The following is a 23,310-nucleotide window of genomic DNA, read 5'->3' as shown; positions in this document are numbered from 1 at the left end:
GAGCCAAGGAGCCTAGGGTGGCAACACACGGAGCCCAGGAGCCCAGGGTGGCAACACACACCCAGGAGCCCAGGGTGGCAACACACACCCAGGAGCCCAGGGTGGCAACACTCGGAGCCCAGGAGCCCAGGGTGGCAACACATCCAGGAGCCCAGGGTGGCAACACACGGTGATCAGGGTGGCAACACTCGGAGCCCAAGGTGGCAACGCACGGAGCCCAGGAGCCCAGGGTGGCAACGCAAGGAGCCAAGGAGCCCAGGGTGGCAACACACGGAGCCCAGGAACCCAGGGTGGCAACACACGGAGCCCAGGAACCCAGGGTGGCAACACATGGAGCCCAGGAACCCAGGGTGGCAACACACGGAGCCCAGGAACCCAGGGTGGCAACACACGGAGCCCAGGAGCCCAGGGTGGCAACACAAGGAGCCCAGGGACCCAGGGTGGCAACACAAGGAGACCAGGAACCTAGGGTGGCAACACACGGAGCCCAGGGTGGCAACGCACGGAGCCCAGGGTGGCAACGCACGGAGCCCAGGGTGGCAACACACGAAGCCCAGGAACCCAGGGTGGCAACACACGAAGCCCAGGAACCCAAGGTGGCAACTCACGGAACCCAGGAACCCAGGGTGGCAACACACGGAGCCCAGGGACCCAGGGTGGCAACACAAGGAGCCCAGGAACCCAGGGTGGCAACACACGGAGCCCAGGGTGGCAACGCACGGAGCCCAGGAGCACAGGGTGGCAACACACGGAGCCCAGGGTGGCAACACACGGAGCCCAGTGTGGCAACACACGGAGCCCAGGAACCCAGGGTGGCAACACACGGAGCCCAGGAACCCAGGGTGGCAACACACGGAGCCCAGGAACCCAGGGTGGCAACACACGGAGCCCAGGAGCCCAGGAACCCAGGGTGGCAACACACACCCAGGAGCCCAGGGTGGCAACACACACCCAGGAGCCCAGGGTGGCAACACACACCCAGGAGCCCAGGGTGGCAACACACGGAGCCCAGGGTGGCAACACACGGAGCCCAAGGTGGTAACGCACGGAGCCCAGGAGCCCAGGGTGGCAACGCACGGAGCCCAGGAGCCCAGGGTGGCAACACACGGAGCCCAGGAACCCAGGGTGGCAATACAAGGAGCCCAGGAACCCAGGGTGGCAACACACGGAGCCCAGGGTGGCAACGCACGGAGCCCAGGAGCCCAGGGTGGCAACGCACTGAGCCCAGGAGCCCAGGGTGGCAACACACGGAGTCCAGAAACCCAGGGTGGCAACACATGGAGCCCAGGAACCCAAGGTGGAAACACACGGAACCCAGGAACCCAGGGTGGCAACACGCGGAGCCCAGGAACCCAGGGTGGCAACACAAGGAGCCCAGGAACCCAGGGTGGCAACACAAGGAGCCCAGGAACCCAGGGTGGCAACGCACGGAGCCCAGGAACCCAGGGTGGCAACACACGGAGCCCAGGATCCCAGGGTGGCATCACACGGAGCCCAGGAGCCCAGGGTGGCAACACACGGAGCCCAGGAGCCCAGGGTGGCAACACGTGGAGCCTAGGAACCCAGGGTGGCAACACACGGAGCCCAGGAGCCCAGCGTGGCAACACACGGAGCCCAGGAACCCAGGGTGGCAACACAAGGAGCCCAGGAACCCAGGGTGGCAACACAAGGCGCCCAGGAACCCAGGGTGGCAGCACACGGAGCCCAGGAACCCAGGGTGGCAACACACGGAGCCCAGGAGCCCAGGAGCCCAGGGTGGCAACACACGGAGCCCAGGGTGGCAACACAAGGAGCCCAGGAACCCAGGGTGGCAACACGTGGAGCCCAGGAACCCAGGGTGGCAACACACGGAGCCCAGTGTGGCAACACACGGAGCCCAGGAGCCCAGGGTGGCAGCACACGGAGCCCAGGAGCCCAGGGTGGCAACACACGGAACCCAGGAGCCCAGGGTGGCAACAAGCAACTTGTCTGTGCATCATTAAGACCGAGGCTTAGGGACTAATTACCTCATCTCTACTGTCTTCCTGTGTCATCTCAATAATGAACTGAAAAAGTCAGATTGGAGGTGTATTTCCAAGCAAAGATGGCCAGGTGGTGCACCTGTTCCTCACTACGTCAGGTTCTTAACGTTTCCTGCAACTCTACAAATGCTCGTAGAGACGTTTGGCTGGAGTAGGATTGTTTATATATTAAAACGTAAATTAAAAGAACCTGCTGCAGCACGTCTGGCAGCGCGGTGACTTGGAGTAACCTGGAAACGTTGACAACTGCACGAGTGTTGTACACAATGTGATACTAAACGTCCTTGGTGCACAGAGGCTGCAAGAAGTCTTTTTTCAAAGGAAGAATGTGTTAAGCTGAACTTCCCTGACAACACCCCGCTGCCTGCTAAGTGTGCATGGCTAATGGAAGCTGTAAACAAGCATCCTAACTCAAGGATCCAATTTAGGAAAAACACACACAACTTTGTGTTTGTGGAACAGAATGAAGAACTGATCAATGATCTACTTAGTACACCTTATGGGGATGTTAAGCTGCTCCGACCTCCATCAGACACTCACCACTTTAAAAAATGGGTCAGTATCATAATCTTTGGATACCCTCTCTGCATGGACCCATCCCATCTGACTCTAAGTGAGCATATCATCAAGCCTAAAAGACTTAAAGGAAAATCCCAAATTATTGCCAGTTGGGTGGGTCCTGTGCCCCTCCCCCGGAATATCTGGGTGCATGGTTTACGTTTCCTAAACATCGAAGTGTACCTGCGCCCTAAACGTAGGTGTTACAAATGCCAGCACTATGGCCATGTTGCAGTAGACTGTGGAATACTACATTCTTGGTGTGGTAAGTGTGTTGGGAAACATTCCACTAGAGAATGCACAGTAGGCCCTGACAGCCAAAAATTTAAGTGTATTAACTGTAAAGAAGTTGGGGTTACAGTTTCCCACAAGGACTGCAGTCAGAACCCAAACAACCTTCGAGGTAAACCTGATAACAGTCCTTTAATGGTAACTGAGGATGAGGCCATCCAGTCTACCACAGCCAGATCTGAGACTGAACCTCTGCAAAGTGTACAAGAACCCCACCTCACTGCAAACAATTCTGGTGATACCAGAATGCCATCACACACACCAGCTGTGGAGGAGCTAGCCATCCCTGCTAGCACATATGGTACTACTGGTCTGCCACTACAGATACCTATGGCTACACCTGAATATGGGGATGAGTTTGTCATTTCTCCCAATACACACAACTACAACAGTCAGACGGACACCACACAGGTAACCTCCCTGGAAACTGGAGATGAGTCAGATGCACAGGACCTACCTGCAATGAATGATGAAACAGAGAACACTAATGTAACCATGGTACCTGTTAAGGTGATAGGTGTTAAAGGAAGCACTAACCCAGAAGTGCCATCCTCCGGAGAGGCATTGGATTCGCCTGACCTTCCTCATATTATAACAAATTTCCAGAAAAAAATTGAGCATCTTGAACAGATCCTGACAAGTTTAATAAATATATGTAATCAGGATGATGCTCTTGAGCATGGTGATGATGTCAAAAGTGCAGCAATCTCCGTTCAGCTTCCAGCAATTTGTGAGAAAGAAGCCCATAACTCTTGCCTTCAAAACTTGCCTCATAACTGGCTGCCAAAATGCCGAAAAATGCTTAAAAATAAAGGTTCTGAAGATAAAGACGTACAAACTATGCTATTTGCTCTTAAGTATCTGCACACTGTAGTCAAAGCATAATAGTTTTACCATCTTATGAGCAAGAGATTGTAATAACTCACTACAATGGATACATTACAAATCTTTTCATGGAACATTGCTTCCATCAGGAAGCGGTTGCCTGACTTACATCATATTAGTGCAACCAAGAATATTGATGTCATCTGTTTGCAGGAATGTAGATTGAAAGATGGAGCACCTCCACCAAACTTGCCTGGATATGCAGCTTATAACCTAAGGTCAACCAACTGTTGTGTGATGTATGTCAGAAAGAACTTGCCACATTCACTCTTTTCCTTGCAGAGTCGAGTTAACATGCAGTATCATGGTGTCAAAGTATATGCAGGCGATTTTTCCATAAACATTTTTAATCTCTATGCCCCAGCGAACCAGCTTCGACCTGATGCTTTACCAGATCGCATCAATAGTGAACCTACCATCATTCTTGGAGATTTTAATGCCAGACATAAGAATATTGGTGGGTCTATTACAAACACCAATGGAACTAAACTAGTGAGATTGCTGAATGAGCATGATAATGTTCGAATTGTGGGCACTACTGAGCCTACTCACATATATGGTGGCATACTAGATCTGTGTCTTGGATTTAATACATCATATACGATGCATGACTCTGTCATAGTTGATGATCTTCTATCTGATCACTTCCCAAGACTAACAACTGTCAATCTTGATCACATCTCCAGCAATCAAGGAGCTAAATAGAGAAGGAGGAAACTTATTCTCAAACCAGAACACAGAGACAACTTTATTAACCACTTGGATCAATGGTATAAGAATTACGAGCCCACTGGCACACAAAAATTTAATGATGATTTAATTACCACTATTGAGAGTGTTCTCACAGATCAAGTGGGCAGGAATAGGAAACAAAGACCCTCCACTATAAATAACAATAAAAACCAATGTAAATACTATAATGATCCACAGCTGCGCAATCTAACACATGCAGCTAGGAGGATTGGTAAAGCATACTGTGAATGTAGAACACCAGACCTGCTCAGAACGTTCCAAGCTGCACTAACAAATGCAAGGAATAGAAAGGAAGAACTTAGGCAACAGGAATGGGAACAGTTTGTTAGTGGATTAAATAGGTCCACCCCTTTGAGTTTGGCTTGGAAAGGTATAAATAAAATAACCAGGAAAAAGACTGGCAATGTTGCTCATCCCTTTCCTCTTGAAAAAGCAAATGACTTCATAAATGACTGGTCCAAAACATCCAGGCATGAAAGCCTTCCATCTCATATTAGAAAAAATTTAGAGAGTACTTCTGAAGAAATGTTGAAACTGATTAATTTTATGAGCCAAAATATTGATGTGAGTGATTGCCTCTTTACCGAGTATGAATTAGATAATGCATTAACCAAAGGTCGATCAACTGCTCCTGGAGAGGATGGTATAACCTATGATATTCTCAGAACTCTAAGGCACGTGCCTGATAACCCTTTGTTGGCACTGTATAATCTCAGTTACATTGAGGGCGTTCTTCCTACTTCCTGGACCAATAATCTCATTGTGCCTATCCCTAAGCCACAACAGCCTGATACATTTAGGCCGATCTCCTTAATTAGTTGTCTTTGCAAAACTTTTGAAAGAATGATGCTTAACAGATTGTACTACAGAATCAGACATCAACTTTCCCCCTACCTCTATGGGTTCATGAAAGGTAAAAGTGTGCAGAACTGTATTTCCACCTTTCTCACTGCACACACCTCTACTAGTTTTACCACTTTTCTTGATCTAAAATCTGCATTTGATATTGCAAACAGAACCGTTATACTACATGAACTAGCCAAAATGAATATTGGTGGTAGCTTACTCTGCTGGATAATAGGATACCTGTCAAATAGAGTATCCTCTGTCCTTTACCAAGGCTTCAGAAGTGATTCTAAAGAAATGTCTTTAGGTACACCGCAGGGAGAAGTTCTTAGTCCCATGCTATTTAATATTCTGATTAATGCTCTCCTAAATGCTCTACCCGCCTCACCTAAACATATAGCTATAAGCTATGTTGATGATATCATGATCCATACAACAGGGCATAAGAAGATGAATACCATTCTTAATGAAGTTCAAGCAATTTGTAATCGACTAGGCCTCATAATATCTTCCTCTAAAACAAAGATATTAACAAGCAAACGACATCCCCCACCCATCTATTTGCAGGGTGAAATCATTAGCTACGTTAAAACTTACAGATATCTTGGTGTAGATGTACCCTTTAACAAATCCACTATACCACAACTAAACAAGAAATGTAAAGCTAGGCTAAATGCTCTCAAAGCTGTTGCTGGCTACAATCCCAACTATGGTGCTAATGTGAGAATCGTGAGAATGATGTACATAGCCTATGTTAGGTCCTTAATTGATTATGCTGCTCCCATGTTGATATTAGCTAGAGAAAGTTCCCTCCGACCCTTGGAGTTAATGCAAAATGAAGCTCTCAGGACTATTCTTGGCTGTCCCAGATCTACAAAAGTTCTTAACATGAGGAAGGAGCTTGGTATTTCTAGTATCAGTGATAGGATTGTTGAAATTAACACTGTACTCGGTATTAGAATGTTGAGAAACGAACCAGACACTGTCACAGTGAATCTTACCAAGTGTCTAGAGGTAAATACACACAGATCTAAATGGATTGTGAAAACGTGCAATTGCATTAAGTTTTATAACCTGCATGAACTGTATCACTGTAGGCAACATGAGCATTTCACCCCTCCATGGAAGATGTGTTCATTTAAAATCACATACCTACAAGTCCCTCCCAAGAAGCTCATTGCTAGTAATCCCTTCCTTAAATCTCTTGTTAGAGCAACTGCTCAAGAAGAAATTTCTCACCTAGCTGGTAGTAACAAGTTATCACAAGTTATATACACTGATGGATCTAAACAGGAGTCTTCTGGCAGGGCTGCATCTGCTCTTGTTGCCACCTCCCTAGTTAAGAACGATAATAAATTTGTTGAGTTAGGCATAAGAATTAACAACTGGGCGTCTACACTGCAAACTGAATTGTTTGCAATCCTAATGGCGCTAAAGCTAACCTATGACACTGAGCTTGACTCTATCATCATTACTGATTCTATGTCATCATTGAAGGCTCTTGGCTCATATAATGACTCCAACAACATGCTCATTGGGGAAGCCAGGTATAGATACTCAAAAATTAGGGACAAAGGAATTAATGTACAATTGCTATGGATCCCATCACACATTGGATTACTCCTTCATGATAAAGTTGATATGTTAGCCAAGAAGAGTATCCAGAAGGAGAACGTAGAATATAACTTTGGTATAACTGTGTCTAGCATTAGGAATAATATTAGGAGAGAAGTAAATAATGAAGATGATTGTTATAGGAATGCAGTTAGAAGCCTGAGTAGATCTATAACCCACTATGATAACATGAACGTAGATAAGTATGTTTATGGAGCAACTTGCAATGTGAACAGACTGACTGATGTTGTAGTGGCCAGGCTTAGGCTTGGTTACAAGTACTTCTGGCAGTTTGGGAGACACACAGATGATGATCAAACTAAATGTAAATTATGTGATCAGGCATATGGTCACTCTCTTGAACACTATGTGCTTAATTGTCCACTTATTGGGGAATACAGAGACAGACAGTATAATAACCTATGTGACATGTCAAGATATCTTATTAATGAAAATAAGATACCAGATATACTAAGCAAATTTCCTAAATTTGCCTGTAACAGATAAGTGAACTATAGATATGTAGATATAAATCCATATGTATTCCTGTTAACCCTTTGGGGCCTAGTTCCTAGGCCTTTTGTGTATCCACATGCTCTCGCGCTACCGTCCACAGGATGGATATGGGGTGCACAATAAACTAGCCACTTCGGTGGCAAAATCTAAAATCTGTTGTCCCTGAGAATGATGGAATGGAAGAGTTTCCCATCTGACAGAGTGTTAAATTACCATCTAACAGAGACTATGATAGATTATCATGTACCAGACTATATGCTAACGTTCTATCTAGCACACTATTTAACACGCCTTGTAACAGGGTGTTCATAATCTAGTAAAAATGATAATAATAATAATAATAGCAATAATAATAATAATAATAATAATAATAATAATAATAATAATAATAATAATAATAATAATAATAGCAATAATAATAATAATAATAATAATAATAATAATAATAATAATAATAATAATTTGATTAATAGCGTCCTCAACTCACACACTGAGGGACCGGGGATTGAACACCGGCACTGGAGAAACGTTGGTCATGTTTCCTTATATCTTCTGTCTCTGTTCACCTAGCAGTAAGTAGGTACTTGGGTGTTAGTCATCTTATACTTAGTGTCCCCATTCACCTAGCGGTAAGCAGGTACCTGGGTGTTAGTTATTTGATACCTAGTAAGTTTATTCAGGTATACACCTGGTACCTGGGTGTTAGTCATCTTATACTTAGTGTCCCCGTTCACCTAGCAGTCAGTTGGTACCTGAGTGTTAGTCATACCCAGTGTCCATGTTCACCTAGCAGTCAGTAGGTACCTGAGTGTTAGTCATACCTAGTGTCCATGTTCACCTAGCAGTCAGTAGGTACCTGAGTGTTAGTCATACCTAGTGTCCATGTTCACCTAGCAGTGACAGCTTACTGCTAGGTGAACTCACCTAATTGTGGTTGCAGGGGTCGATTCATAGCTCTCGGCCCCGCCTCATCACTGGTCGCTACTATATATGGATCCTGCCTCCACCACCTCCCTTTTCAGACTATTCCACTTCCTGACAACTCTGTGACTGAAGAAATACTTCCTGACATCCCTGTGACTCATCTGAGTCTTCATCTTCCAATTGTGACACCTTGTTGCTGTGTCCCATTTCTGAAACATCCTGTTTCTGTCCACCTTGTCGATTCCTTTCAGTATTTTATATGTTGTCACGTCCTCCAAGTCCCTCCTGTCCTCCAGTGTCGTCAGGTCGGTTTTCGTTAACGTCTCCTCGACGTAGGACATGCCCCTTAACTCCGGGACTGGTCTCGTTGCAAACCTTTGCACTTTCTCTAATTTCCTGAGGTGCTTGGCTAGGTGTGGGTTCCAAACTGGTGCTGCATACTCCAATATGGGCCTGATGTACACAGTGTACAGAGTCCTGAACGATTCCTTGCTAAGATGTCGGAATGCTACTGTTAGCTGTGCTAGTCGCCCGTACGCCGCAGCAGTTAGTAGACTGGTGGGAATGGCATTCTGGGACACAAATTGAAGGATCACAACGGAAATAAGATAGTCCTTCATGACGCACTTATTGGGTTATCCTGGGTGGCTAACTCTACCCGGGGTTAAAAATCCGAAGAAAATCTGATCTTTTATCTAAGAGGGAGACTCCTAAGATACCATCTAACAAGGAGAGTATTCTAAGGTAGCATCTAACAGAGAGACTATCATGATGTACCATCTAACACATTAACATGCAGACTCTACTAATGTAAGTCCACAACACTAAACATGTTTCAGACATGTGTAAGTTACTTTATTTTGCTACAGGCACACATAAATGTAATTATTATATATAGTAACGTATGTGTGAATTACCTAGGACAAAGTGGCTTATTTCTCTTGTAAACACTTAGACGTTCAGAACACTGTGCTTCAGGCATCTGAACACCAGACACCTGGCGCCAGTACTGGAGTTCTGGTGTCAACATGATGGCGCCAGTACTGGAGTACTGGTGTCAACATGATGGCGCCAGTACTGGAGTACTGGTGTCAACATGATGGCGCCAGTACTGGAGTACTGGTGTCAACATGATGGCGCCAGTACTGGAGTACTGGTGTCAACATGATGGCGCCAGTACTGGAGTACTGGTGTCAACATGATGGCGCCAGTACTGGAGTACTGGTGTCAATCTTCGTCTCGTCAATTATATAGAAACCAAATTTCGTAGGTTTGATGAAATCCATGTTTGACACTGGAACGAGAGTGACACACTGGAACGAGAGTGACACACTGGAACGAGAGTGACACACTGGAACGAGAGTGACACACTGGAACGAAAGTGACACACTGGAACGAGAGTGACACACTGGAACGAGAGTGACACACTGGAACGAGAGTGACACACTGGAACGAAAGTGACACACTGGAACGAGAGTGGCACACTGGAACGAGATTGACACACTGGAACGAGAGTGACACACTGGAACGAGAGTGACACACTGGAACGAGAGTGACACACTGGAACGAGAGTGACACACTGGAACGAGTGACACACTGGAACGAGAGTGACACACCGGAACGATAGTGACACACTGGAACGAGAGTGACACACTGGAACGAGAGTGACACACTGGAACGAGTGACACACTGGAACGAGAGTGACACACTGGAACGAGAGTGACACACTGGAACGAGAGTGACACACTGGAACGAGTGACACACTGGAACGAGAGTGACACTGGAACGAGAGTGACACACTGGAACGAGAGTGACACACTGGAACGAGAGTGACACACTGGAACGAGAGTGACACACTGGAACGAGAGTGACACACGGAAAAGTTTACTTTCAGCTAAGTGAGAGAGACAGATTTCTTTCAGTGAGTTAAATAATCAAGAAAAATGTTTGCATTACAAATCTCAGTGGGGGGAAAAAATCACATTGTTTGACTTAATTTGATTATCCTAAAGTAAATTAAATTAAATCTATATGATGTACTTATACGAGCGCCAGTAACATGTGTGTGTGCCTCTAGGGCCATTCTAAACACATCTTGTATGCTATGTATGGAATAACTAAAATAAACGTACTAATGGGGCGGTGTAACCAGGTAATCGATGATCAGTTAAGCGGAACCAAGTGACAGGTGATCAAACTTGCACTCACAAGTTGGTGAATACACGAGTGTGAACACAGACGAGGTGGCCGAGTGGTTAAGGCGTTGGACTGCTAATCCAATAGGGTCTCCCTGCGTGGGTTCGAATCCCATCCTCGTCGGGAAATAATTTTTAAAAATTATAAAATAGATTAAAGTGAAAATGCTGGACCTAACTAACTTCTGTTTTACCTATAAATATATAATCTACAACTTCAGGAAAGTTTTCAATTTGTTGCAATAGAGACGTGATGATAACAGTTCTTGCAAACATTAATTTTCTCTCCTCAGCTTTCAGGTGATTGCAGCAACAATTAAACTGTGTTGTTCGGGGAGCATGAAGTTACTTCATCAGTGGACCTTTAAGGTGATCTTGTAATCACATTTCCTTCATGGGTAACGTTAAGATTGACCCCTAAACTGAAGATCAGGTTCGTGAATGATAGCACTCCGGCAGGAAAGAGAAAAATGTGTTTTCTTAGAGGTTGTCCATCGGAAGAGGAACCACGGGACTCGTCATTAATCATTCAATAGAATCTCGGCTAACTATCCAGCCATCGATGTCACAAGGTCCGTACTATCAGAAACCTCAACCATTGTTCTCACTGATAGCCTCAGCCATTGTTCCCACTGATAGCCTCAACCATTGTTCTCACTGATAGCCTCAACCTTTGTTCCCACTGATAGCCTCAACCATTGTTCCCACTGATAGCCTCAACCTTTGTTCCCACTGATAGCCTCAACCATTGTTCTCACTGATAGCCTCAACCATTGTTCCCACTGATAGCCTCAACCATTGTTCTCACTGATAGCCTCAACCATTGTTCCCACTGATAGCCTCAACCATTGTTCCCATTGATAGCCTCAACCTTTGTTCCCACTGATAGCCTCAACCATTGTTCCCACTGATAGCCTCAACCATTGTTCTCACTGATAGCCTCAACCATTGTTCCCACTGATAGCCTCAACCATTGTTCCCACTGATAGCCTCAACCATTGTTCCCACTGATAGCCTCAACCATTGTTCCCACTGATAGCCTCAACCATTGTTCTCACTGATAGCCTCAACCATTGTTCCCACTGATAGCCTCAACCATTGTTCTCACTGATAGCCTCAACCATTGTTCTCACTGATAGCCTCAACCATTGTTCCCACTGATAGCCTCAACCATTGTTCTCACTGATAGCCTCAACCATTGTTCCCACTGATAACCTCAACCATTGTTCCCACTGATAGCCTCAACCATTGTTCTCACTGATAGCCTCAACCATTGTTCCCACTGATAGCCTCAACCATTGTTCTCACTGATAGCCTCAACCATTGTTCTCACTGATAGCCTCAACCATTGTTCTCACTGATAGCCTCAACCATTGTTCTCACTGATAGCCTCAACCATTGTTCCCACTGATAGCCTCAACCATTGTTCCCACTGATAGCCTCAACCATTGTTCCCACTGAGAGCCTCAACCATTGTTCTCACTGATAGCCTCAACCATTGTTCCCACTGATAACCTCAACCATTGTTCCCACTGATAGCCTCAACCATTGTTACCACTGATAGCCTCAACCATTGTTCCCACTGATAGCCTCAACCATTGTTCTCACTGATAGCCTCAACCATTGTTCCCATTGATAGCCTCAACCATTGTTCTCACTGATAGCCTCAACCATTGTTCCCACTGATAGCCTCAACCATTGTTCCCACTGATAGCCTCAACCATTGCTCCCACTGATAGCCTCAACCATTGTTCCCACTGATAGCCTCAACCATTGTTCCCACTGATAGCCTCAACCATTGTTCCCACTGATAGCCTCAATCATTGTTCCACTGATAGCCTCAACCATTGTTCCCATTGATAGCCTCAACCATTGTTCCCACTGATGCCTCAACCATTGTTCCCACTGATAGCCTCAACCATTGTTCCCACTGATAGCCTCAACCATTGTTCCCACTGATAGCCTCAACCATTGTTCCCACTGATAGCCTCAACCATTGTTCCCACTGATAGCCTCAACCATTGTTCCCACTGATAGCCTCAACCATTGTTCCCACTGATAGCCTCAATCATTGTTCCACTGATAGCCTCAACCATTGTTCCCATTGATAGCCTCAACCTTTGTTCCCACTGATAGCCTCAACCATTGTTCCCACTGATAGCCTCAACCATTGTTCCCACTGATAGCCTCAACCATTGTTCCCACTGATAGCCTCAGCCATTGTTCCCACTGATAGCCTCAACCATTGTTCCCACTGATAGCCTCAACCATTGTTCCCACTGATAGCCTCAGCCATTGTTCCTACTGATAGCCTCAACCATTGCTCCCACTGATAGCCTCAAAAGTATTATCCAGAGCGCTGAAGAGAGGTTGTTGAGGTGGTTCGGACATTTAGAGAGGTTCGAACAAAATAGGATGGCTTGGAGGGCGTATAGGGGTAGGGGGTTGTCCTAGGAAAGGTTGGAGTGAGAGGGTAATGGAGGTTTTATGTGTGAGAGGCTTAGACGTCCAGCGTCCCATCTCCAGGACTCAAGTCCGGTTAGCCGGACTTGAGTCCTGGAGATGGGAAGTACAGTACCTGACTCTGAAAGATGGGGTAGGAATATTTGCAGTTTTGAGCTATAGTATCGGCGCTCCTCTGGCAAGACAGTGATGGAGAGAGTGATGGTGAAAGTGTTTCTTTTTTTGGGGCCACCTTGCCTCGGTGGGAAACAGCTGGTGTGTTAAAAATAAACATTGAATGACCTTCAATGGACGGAAGAGAGAATAAGTAATCTGGATGCCTATGACCGGGCCGCGGGGGCGTTGACCCCCGAACCCCCTCCAGGTATACTCCAGGTATGATTCCTTGTACCTTCTTCAAGTATTTCACCTTGCCCAGGCTAATCTATTTCTTAAAGTGTACACCCTCATTCGAAACCCCAAAACTAAATGAATACAACAATAAAATATTTTCCTAAAGTCGATATTCACAAAAACACTCGATCATACCTAAGATAGACAATGGGATCAAGCTAAACTTCTAGTGAGGTTTGGAGGACTTGTGTGCAGAAGGCAACGCTGATACCATTACCAGCGTCCGTCTTTGTGTGGAGTCTACTGAATTAGTTGGGAGATCCTCCCATAGTGCTTCAAACACACCGGGTTAATGATCCATAGTTCTTTGAAGGAGCCAAGCACTGGGGTCTTCTAATAAGCTTCCCATGCATATCCTCTCATACTAAGAGCCACAAAGTCACTACTAATAGCTTCATAGTGGCGTCAGTAATGGTCGAGTCCGTCAGGGATGGGCGGATTACTCCTCAAGATAGCAAGACCTCTTCTTGCAAGAGCTGCATAATCCCATGGGTTTAGCGCTCCCCCATGATTATAATAATAATCTTGCAAGAATATTCTATTGACTGTTCCTAATCACATTCTAGGCACTTGTCTCAGCCCTCAGATTGTTCATACTGCTGTAGCACTTTCTTTGGCACTCTTATCCTGAACTAACACAGGTGTACCTACAGGCGTTCATTGTCAAACCAATTTGAAAACCAGGGTCTTATTTGCTGTAGATCAGAGGGAAAGATTTCAAGACATGAAGAAGAGATTAACACTATCGTTATATGAAGTCTTACCATAGACTGATGTCCAGCAATAAGGGAACCCTAATTGTGCAGATTTAATGCCAGTCAGAAGTATCTAAATGGAGTTGCTACCATCCTACCCTGGACAGATGGTAGGCAGAAAATTTACTTTTCATTTTTCTTATTTACAAATGGTTTTTGATGTTAAAGGTAGTTTAAAAAAACAGTGCAAGAATTTATCCCAGTAAGAAAATTAAAGTATCGAAGAAATAAGAAAACTATGAAAAAATAATATTTTCTCTCATTGTGAGAGTATTTTGATTCACTCTCGTATTGATCATTCAAAATATTTACCCAGATCTTGTCACTGACCACAAGCAGCTGTGGAGGGCAACCCAATTTTTCTACAACTGCAGCGCATGTTTTCACATTTCTTTGTACACTTACAGCGGATCACCATCGCCACGGAACTTGGAGCTGGAGGTAGATCAATTAATTTAGGAAAATCTTGTGTCGCTTGGTTACCTTGTCACTGGAATAATTGGTAGCACCAACGACATTCGTGATACTTCACTGCTGAAACAATGGGTGGTAGTCGCTCTGGTTTAACGAAACATGTGTAGGAGACCAGAAACAATGGGTGGTAGTCGCTCTGGTTTAACGAAACATGTGTAGGAGACCAGAAACAATGGGTGGTAGTCGCTCTGGTTTAACGAAACATGTGTAGGAGACCAGAAACAATGGGTGGTAGTCGTTCAGGTTTAACGAAACACTTGCAGACCAATTTTTTTCTGAAAATGCGATAACGCACCATTTCTCGTTTTGTTTTGTTTTTCGCATCAGTAGAGCAGCACCATTAGTTCTCTCCCAGCATGATCACTTTCAGCTTTTAGACAGTCATTTTTTTTTCACTGTTGTGCTCTTGCCAGTTCCATGTAGTATGTGTTAAGTGCTGTCACACCCAGTGACAGCTTGTAGGAAAAAAACATATACTCCCACATTTGGGCACCTAAAATATTTCGAATATAATGGGCATCATAAACTGTAGATGGTGATTTATGAGTTGTATATCGCTTAGGAAGTGTAATGAGAAATCAGAGAGGCAGCAGAGTTCAACAGCAGCACCACCAACACTGTCTTCTCCAGCCACTAATGTATTAAACTTTTCCAAATAAATAACAGCTTCTTGCGCTGTGTCAACATCGGCATCATCTTTAGCAAATATAACTACAGCTTTGTCTCATAAGATCACCACTAAGATTAAGTTTTCTGGATTGTTCACAGAATTAAAAAAAAAAAAACTTTGTCAACAACAGTAAGAAGTTTCTGTGGATGTTAGTTTTGAATTGCTATGTCGTCTCCGATGTTTACAATCTTTTATTGATTGAGTATCTACATTATCCATAAAGAACAACTGTGGCTTTACCGTACTTTTCCCCACTGTAAAGTTTACGTAAGACTTACCTATGGAATCACGTGTGTGTGTCTTGGTCTCCAAGACACTCGATGAACGATCCAGCGTCCAATACTTTGGTTGGTCTGATGCGTGTTCCTGCGTACTAGCGATTTGTCTATGTGGCTTTTCTTGGCTTGGTATTAGCTGGCCAGCCGTATTAACATGTTAATTGATTTAACATGCGAATTGAGACTACTGGGCCTTTCGCAGATGATGGATCAGAGCAAAGTTCTCATTGTAATGCCCATTGAAGGTTAATATCTCTATTGTTATTGCAACAATTAGACACCGAAACTAAAATGCTGGGTCGACGTTTGTGTCCTTATCAATTTTCAGTGTTAGAGCTGAAGCTATTGTTTTAACTCTATCACTTCTCTTGCAGAATAATTAAAATAAATCATTTTAAGCAAGTTTATCAACTATTTTACTGCCAGGTACTGCGTATCAGCTATTTTATTGCTAGCACTATTTTACTGCTAGTATTATATTACCAGGTACTTCGTATCAGCTATTTTACTGCTAGGTACTGTGTATTAACTATTTTACTGCTAGGTACTGTGTATTAACTATTTTACTGCTAGGTACTGTGTATTAACTATTTTACTGCTAGGTACTGTGTATTAACTATTTTACTGCTAGTACTATTTTACTGCTAGTATTTTATTTCCAGTATTGCGTATCAATTATTTTATTGGCAGTACAGCATAAGCCATGAACATTTCCTTCACCCCCCATCAGAGGTGACTGAGAGATGGATCTCAAGACAAAGGTGAACATTGTTCCAGAAACTTGCATATTTTGGCACCCTCGTTTCTATCTTGCAAGAGTCTTCACCTGTACATATCTTTGTGCTGCTCAGTGGCCGAGTTGAACGCCTTCCTCGGTGTTCTTCGCATACGTAGGACCGCTAAAGTGATCAATCAATAGGTGTTTTTCATACACAATAGAACATAAGCATCATTACCAGTCCCTTGTAGAGAACCTCCTATTTAACGAAGTCATCTCAGTAACTGTGAGCTGCTCATCCCGGTGTTCTTCACGATAACATCCTACTTTACTGAATGATTCCTTGACCTGCTCACCTTCAGGTAGGCCAACCTTCAGCTTATGAAGGTCAGTTTCTCTTCTGTATTGGTCTGAAATATCTTTACCTGTATGTAAACTCGTACTACGACAGTGAAGGTAAACACGATCAGAATTTGTTTGATTTTGCATGTTATAAACAACCAAGTTCTGAGAGCTGCCACTGGCGGCGCTCTTGTTGATTTTTTTCATAATAAAACTCTAAATTAACCCGAGTAAATGTCATGACCGCACTGTCTTGTTTACATTCGGTCTACGTACAAGGACACAGTCTTGTCTACGTACAAGGACACAGTCTTGTCTACGTACAAGGACACAGTCTTGTCTACGTACAAGGACACAGTCTTGTCCACGTACAGGGACACAGTCTTGTCTACGTACAGGGACACAGTCTTGTCTACATACAGGGACACAGTCTTGTCTACGTACAGGGACACAGTCTTGTCTACATACAGGGACACAGTCTTGTCTACATACAGGGACACAGCCTTGTCTACATACAGGGACACAGTCTTGTCTACATACAGGGACACAGCCTTGTCTACATACAGGGACAAAGTCTTGTCTACATACAGGGACACAGCCTTGTCTACGTACAAGGAGACAGTCTTGTTTACGTACAAGGACACAGTCTTGTCTACGTACAAGGACACAGTCTTGTCTACGTACAAGGACAGTCTTGTCTACGTACAAGGACAGTCTTGTCTACGTACAAGGACACAGTCTTGTCTACGTACAAGGACACAGTCTTGTCTACGTACAAGGACAGCCTTGTCTACGTACAAGGACACAGTCTTGTCTACGTACAAGGACAGTCTTGTCTACGTACAAGGACACAGTCTTGTCTACGTACAAGGACACAGTCTTGTCTACGTACAAGGATCCAGTCTTGTCTACATACAAGGACACAGTCTTGTCTACGTACAAGGACACAGTCTTGTCTACGTACAAAGACACAGTCTTTTCTACGTACAAGGATACAGTCTTGTCTACGTACAAGGATACAGTCTTGTCTACGTACAAGGACACAGTCTTGTCTACGTACAAGGACACAGTCTTGTCTACGTACAAGGACCCAGTCTTGTCTACATACAAGGACACAGTCTTGTCTACGTACAAGGACACAGTCTTGTCTACGTACAAAGACACAGTCTTGTCTACGTACAAGGATACAGTCTTGTCTACGTACAAGGACACAGTCTTGTCCACGTACAAGGACACAGTCTTGTCTACATACAGGGACACAGTCTTGGCTACATACAGGGACACAGTCTTGTCTATGTACAAGGACACAGTCTTGTCTACGTACAAGGACACAGTCTTGTCTACGTACAAGGACACAGTCTTGTCTACGTACAAGGACACAGTCTTGTCTACGTACAAGGACAGTCTTGTCTACGTACAAGGACAGTCTTGTCTACGTACAAGGACACAGTCTTGTCTACGTACAAGGACACAGTCTTGTCTACGTACAAGGACAGTCTTGTCTACGTACAAGGACACAGTCTTGTCTACGTACAAGGACAGTCTTGTCTACGTACAAGGACACAGTCTTGTATACGTACAAGGACACAGTCTTGTCTACGTACAAGGACCCAGTCCTGTCTACATACAAGGACACAGTCTTGTCTACGTACAAGGACACAGTCTTGTCTACGTACAAAGACACAGTCTTGTCAACGTACAAGGATACAGTCTTGTCTACGTACAAGGACACAGGCTTGTTTAAATACAGGGACACAGTCTTGTCTACATACAGGGACACAGTCTTGGCTACATACAGGGACACAGTCTTGTCTACATACAGGGACACAGTCTTGTCTACGTACAAGGACACAGTCTTGTCCACGTACAAGGACACAGTCTTATCTATGTACAAGGACACAGTCTTGTCTACGTACAAGGACACAGTCTTGTCCACGTAAAAGGACACAGTCTTATCTACGTACAAGGACACAGTCTTATCTACGTACAAGGACACAGTCTTATCTACGTACAAGGACACAGTCTTGTCTACGTACAAGGACACAGTCTTGTCCACGTACAAGGACACAGTCTTGTCTACGTACAAGGACACAGTCTTGTCTACGTACAAGGACACAGTCTTGTCTACGTACAAGGGCACAGTCTTGTCCACGTACAAGGACACAGTCTTATCTACGTACAAGGACACAGTCTTATCTATGTACAAGGACACAGTCTTGTCTACGTACAAGGACACAGTCTTGTCCACGTACAAGGACACAGTCTTGTCTACGTACAAGGACACAGTCTTGTCTACGTACAAGGACACAGTCTTGTCTACGTGCAAGGACACAGTCTTGTCTACGTACAAGGACACAGTCTTGTCTACGTACAAGGACACAGTCTTGTCTACGTACAAGGACACAGTCTTGTCCACGTACAAGGACACAGTCTTGTCTACGTACAAGGACACAGTCTTGTCTACGTACAAGGACACAGTCTTGTCTACGTACAAGGGCACAGTCTTGTCCACGTACAAGGACACAGTCTTATCTACGTATAAGGACACAGTCTTATCTATGTACAAGGACACAGTCTTGTCTACGTACAAGGACACAGTCTTGTCCACGTACAAGGACACAGTCTTGTCTACGTACAAGGACACAGTCTTGTCTACGTACAAGGACACAGTCTTGTCTACGTGCAAGGACACAGTCTTGTCTACGTACAAGGACACAGTCTTGCCTACGTACAAGGACACAGTCTTGTCTACGTACAAGGACACAGTCTTGTCCACGTACAAGGACACAGTCTTATCTATGTACAAGGACACAGTCTTGTCTACGTACAAGGACACAGTCTTGTCCACGTACAAGGACACAGTCTTATCTACGTACAAGGACACAGTCTTATCTACGTACAAGGACACAGTCTTGTCTACGTACAAGGACACAGTCTTGTCTACGTACAAGGGCACAGTCTTGTCCACGTACAAGGACACAGTCTTATCTACGTACAAGGACACAGTCTTATCTATGTACAAGGACACAGTCTTGTCTACGTACAAGGACACAGTCTTGTCCACGTACAAGGACACAGTCTTGTCTACGTACAAGGACACAGTCTTGTCTACGTACAAGGACACAGTCTTGTCTACGTGCAAGGACACAGTCTTGTCTACGTACAAGGACACAGTCTTGTCTACGTACAAGGACACAGTCTTGTCCACGTACAAAGACAGTCTTATCTATGTACAAGGACACAGTCTTGTCTACGTACAAGGACACAGTCTTGTCCACGTACAAGGACACAGTCTTATCTACGTACAAGGACACAGTCTTATCTACGTACAAGGACACAGTCTTATCTACGTACAAGGACACAGTCTTGTCTACGTACAAGGACACAGTCTTGTCTACGTACAAGGACACAGTCTTGTCCACGTACAAGGACACAGTCTTGTCTACGTACAAGGACACAGTCTTGTCTACGTACAAGGACACAGTCTTGTCTACGTACAAGGGCACAGTCTTGTCCACGTACAAGGACACAGTCTTATCTACGTATAAGGACACAGTCTTATCTATGTACAAGGACACAGTCTTGTCTACGTACAAGGACACAGTCTTGTCCACGTACAAGGACACAGTCTTGTCTACGTACAAGGACACAGTCTTGTCTACGTACAAGGACACAGTCTTGTCTACGTGCAAGGACACAGTCTTGTCTACGTACAAGGACACAGTCTTGCCTACGTACAAGGACACAGTCTTGTCTACGTACAAGGACACAGTCTTGTCCACGTACAAGGACACAGTCTTATCTATGTACAAGGACACAGTCTTGTCTACGTACAAGGACACAGTCTTGTCCACGTACAAGGACACAGTCTTATCTACGTACAAGGACACAGTCTTATCTACGTACAAGGACACAGTCTTGTCTACGTACAAGGACACAGTCTTGTCTACGTACAAGGGCACAGTCTTGTCCACGTACAAGGACACAGTCTTATCTACGTACAAGGACACAGTCTTATCTATGTACAAGGACACAGTCTTGTCTACGTACAAGGACACAGTCTTGTCCACGTACAAGGACACAGTCTTGTCTACGTACAAGGACACAGTCTTGTCTACGTACAAGGACACAGTCTTGTCTACGTGCAAGGACACAGTCTTGTCTACGTACAAGGACACAGTCTTGTCTACGTACAAGGACACAGTCTTGTCCACGTACAAAGACAGTCTTATCTATGTACAAGGACACAGTCTTGTCTACGTACAAGGACACAGTCTTGTCCACGTACAAGGACACAGTCTTATCTACGTACAAGGACACAGTCTTATCTACGTACAAGGACACAGTCTTATCTACGTACAAGGACACAGTCTTGTCTACGTACAAGGACACAGTCTTGTCTACGTACAAGGACACAGTCTTGTCTACGTACAAGGACACAGTCTTGTCTACGTACAAGGACACAGTCTTGTCTACGTACAAGGACACAGTCTTGTCTACGTACAAGGACACAGTCTTGTCTACGTACAAGGACACAGTCTTGTCTACGTACAAGGACACAGTCTTGTCTACGTACAAGGACACAGTCTTGTCTACGTACAAGGACACAGTCTTGTCTACGTACAAGGACACAGTCTTGTCTACGTACAAGGACACAGTCTTGTCTACGTACAAGGACACAGTCTTGTCTACGTACAAGGACACAGTCTTGTCTACGTACAAGGACACAGTCTTGTCTACGTACAAGGACACAGTCTTGTCTACGTACAAGGACACAGTCTTGTCTACGTACAAGGACACAGTCTTGTCCACGTACAAGGACACAGTCTTATCTATGTACAAGGACACAGTCTTGTCTACGTACAAGGACACAGTCTTGTCTACGTACAAGGACACAGTCTTGTCTACGTACAAGGACACAGTCTTGTCCACGTACAAGTACACAGTCTTGTCTACGTACAAGGACACAGTCTTGTCTACGTACAAGAACACAGTCTTGTCCACGTACAAGGACACAGTCTTGTCTACGTACAAGGACACAGTCTTGTCTACGTACAAGGACAGAGTCTTGTCTACGTACAAGGACACAGTCTTGTCTACGTACAAGGACACAGTCTTATCTACGTACAAGGACACAGTCTTATCTATGTACAAGGACACAGTCTTGTCTACGTACAAGGACACAGTCTTGTCCACGTACAAGGACACAGTCTTATCTATGTACAAGGACACAGTCTTGTCTACGTACAAGGACACAGTCTTGTCCACGTACAAGGACACAGTCTTGTCCACGTACAAGGACACAGTCTTATCTACGTACAAGGACACAGTCTTATCTACGTACAAGGACACAGTCTTATCTACGTACAAGGACACAGTCTTGTCTACGTACAAGGACACAGTCTTGTCTACGTACAAGGACAGTTTTGTCTACGTACAAGGACACAGTCTTGTCTACGTACAAGGACACAGTCTTGTCTACGTACAAGGACACAGTCTTGTCTACGTACAAGGACACAGTCTTGTCTACGTACAAGGACACAGTCTTGTCCACGTACAAGGACACAGTCTTATCTATGTACAAGGACACAGTCTTGTCTACGTACAAGGACACAGTCTTGTCTACGTACAAGGACACAGTCTTGTCTACGTACAAGGACACAGTCTTGTCCACGTACAAGGACACAGTCTTGTCTACGTACAAGGACACAGTCTTGTCTACGTACAAGGACACAGTCTTGTCCACGTACAAGGACACAGTCTTGTCTACGTACAAGGACACAGTCTTCTCCACGTACAAGGACACAGTCTTGTCTACGTACAAGGACACAGTCTTGTCTACGTACAAGGACACAGTCTTGTCTACGTACAAGGACACAGTCTTGTCTACGTACAAGGACACAGTCTTGTCCACGTAATAGGACACAGTCTTGTCTACGTACAAGGACACAGTCTTGTCTACGTACAAGGACACAGTCTTGTCTACGTACAAGGACACAGTCTTGTCTACGTACAAGGACACAGTCTTGTCCACGTACAAGGACACAGTCTTGTCTACGTACAAGGACACAGTCTTCTCCACGTACAAGGACACAGTCTTGTCTACGTACAAGGACACAGTCTTGTCCACGTACAAGGACACAGTCTTGTCTACGTACAAGGACACAGTCTTCTCCACGTACAAGGACACAGTCTTGTCTACGTACAAGGACACAGTCTTCTCCACGTACAAGGACACAGTCTTGTCTACGTACAAGGACACAGTCTTGTCCACGTACAAGGACACAGTCTTGTCCACGTACAAGGACACAGTCTTGTCAGGCTGCAACATTTACTCATTGTTTTCCTTCAAGAAGAATGAGGAGGTATCTTGATTCCGGTAAAGGCTCTTGATCAAAGGCATTAGACTTACTCTCCTTCTCTGAATCAAACTTGATTACTTCCCATCCTCCAGGCGCTCTACGACCCCTACGGCACGAGCGAGTCAACAAGAATGTAAGAAAGAGGCGCTCGCCACTCGTCGCTCAGGGACCTCAACACTCCAGCCTCACCTCCCACTCCATTCACATTCCCCTTCCACTCCAGATACACCTTCCATGCCCCTCCCACTCCAG

At 44.9% G+C, this 23,310-nt stretch overlaps 1 non-coding gene across 1 annotated transcript; it reads left to right on the top strand.

The window, feature by feature from the left end:
* Positions 1-10,645: 10,645 nt before the first annotated feature.
* Positions 10,646-10,727, top strand: TRNAS-GCU (transfer RNA serine (anticodon GCU)). The gene has a single exon. It is a non-coding gene; the product is annotated as a tRNA-Ser (tRNA).
* The last annotated feature ends 12,583 nt before the right edge of the window (positions 10,728-23,310 follow it).

Source organism: Cherax quadricarinatus, chromosome 1, assembly GCF_038502225.1.
Source record: "Cherax quadricarinatus isolate ZL_2023a chromosome 1, ASM3850222v1, whole genome shotgun sequence".
NCBI classification, from domain to species: Eukaryota; Metazoa; Arthropoda; class Malacostraca; order Decapoda; family Parastacidae; genus Cherax; species Cherax quadricarinatus.
The sequence above is the reverse complement of the archived record's forward strand: the minus strand, read 5'-3'. Positions and strand labels throughout refer to the sequence as shown.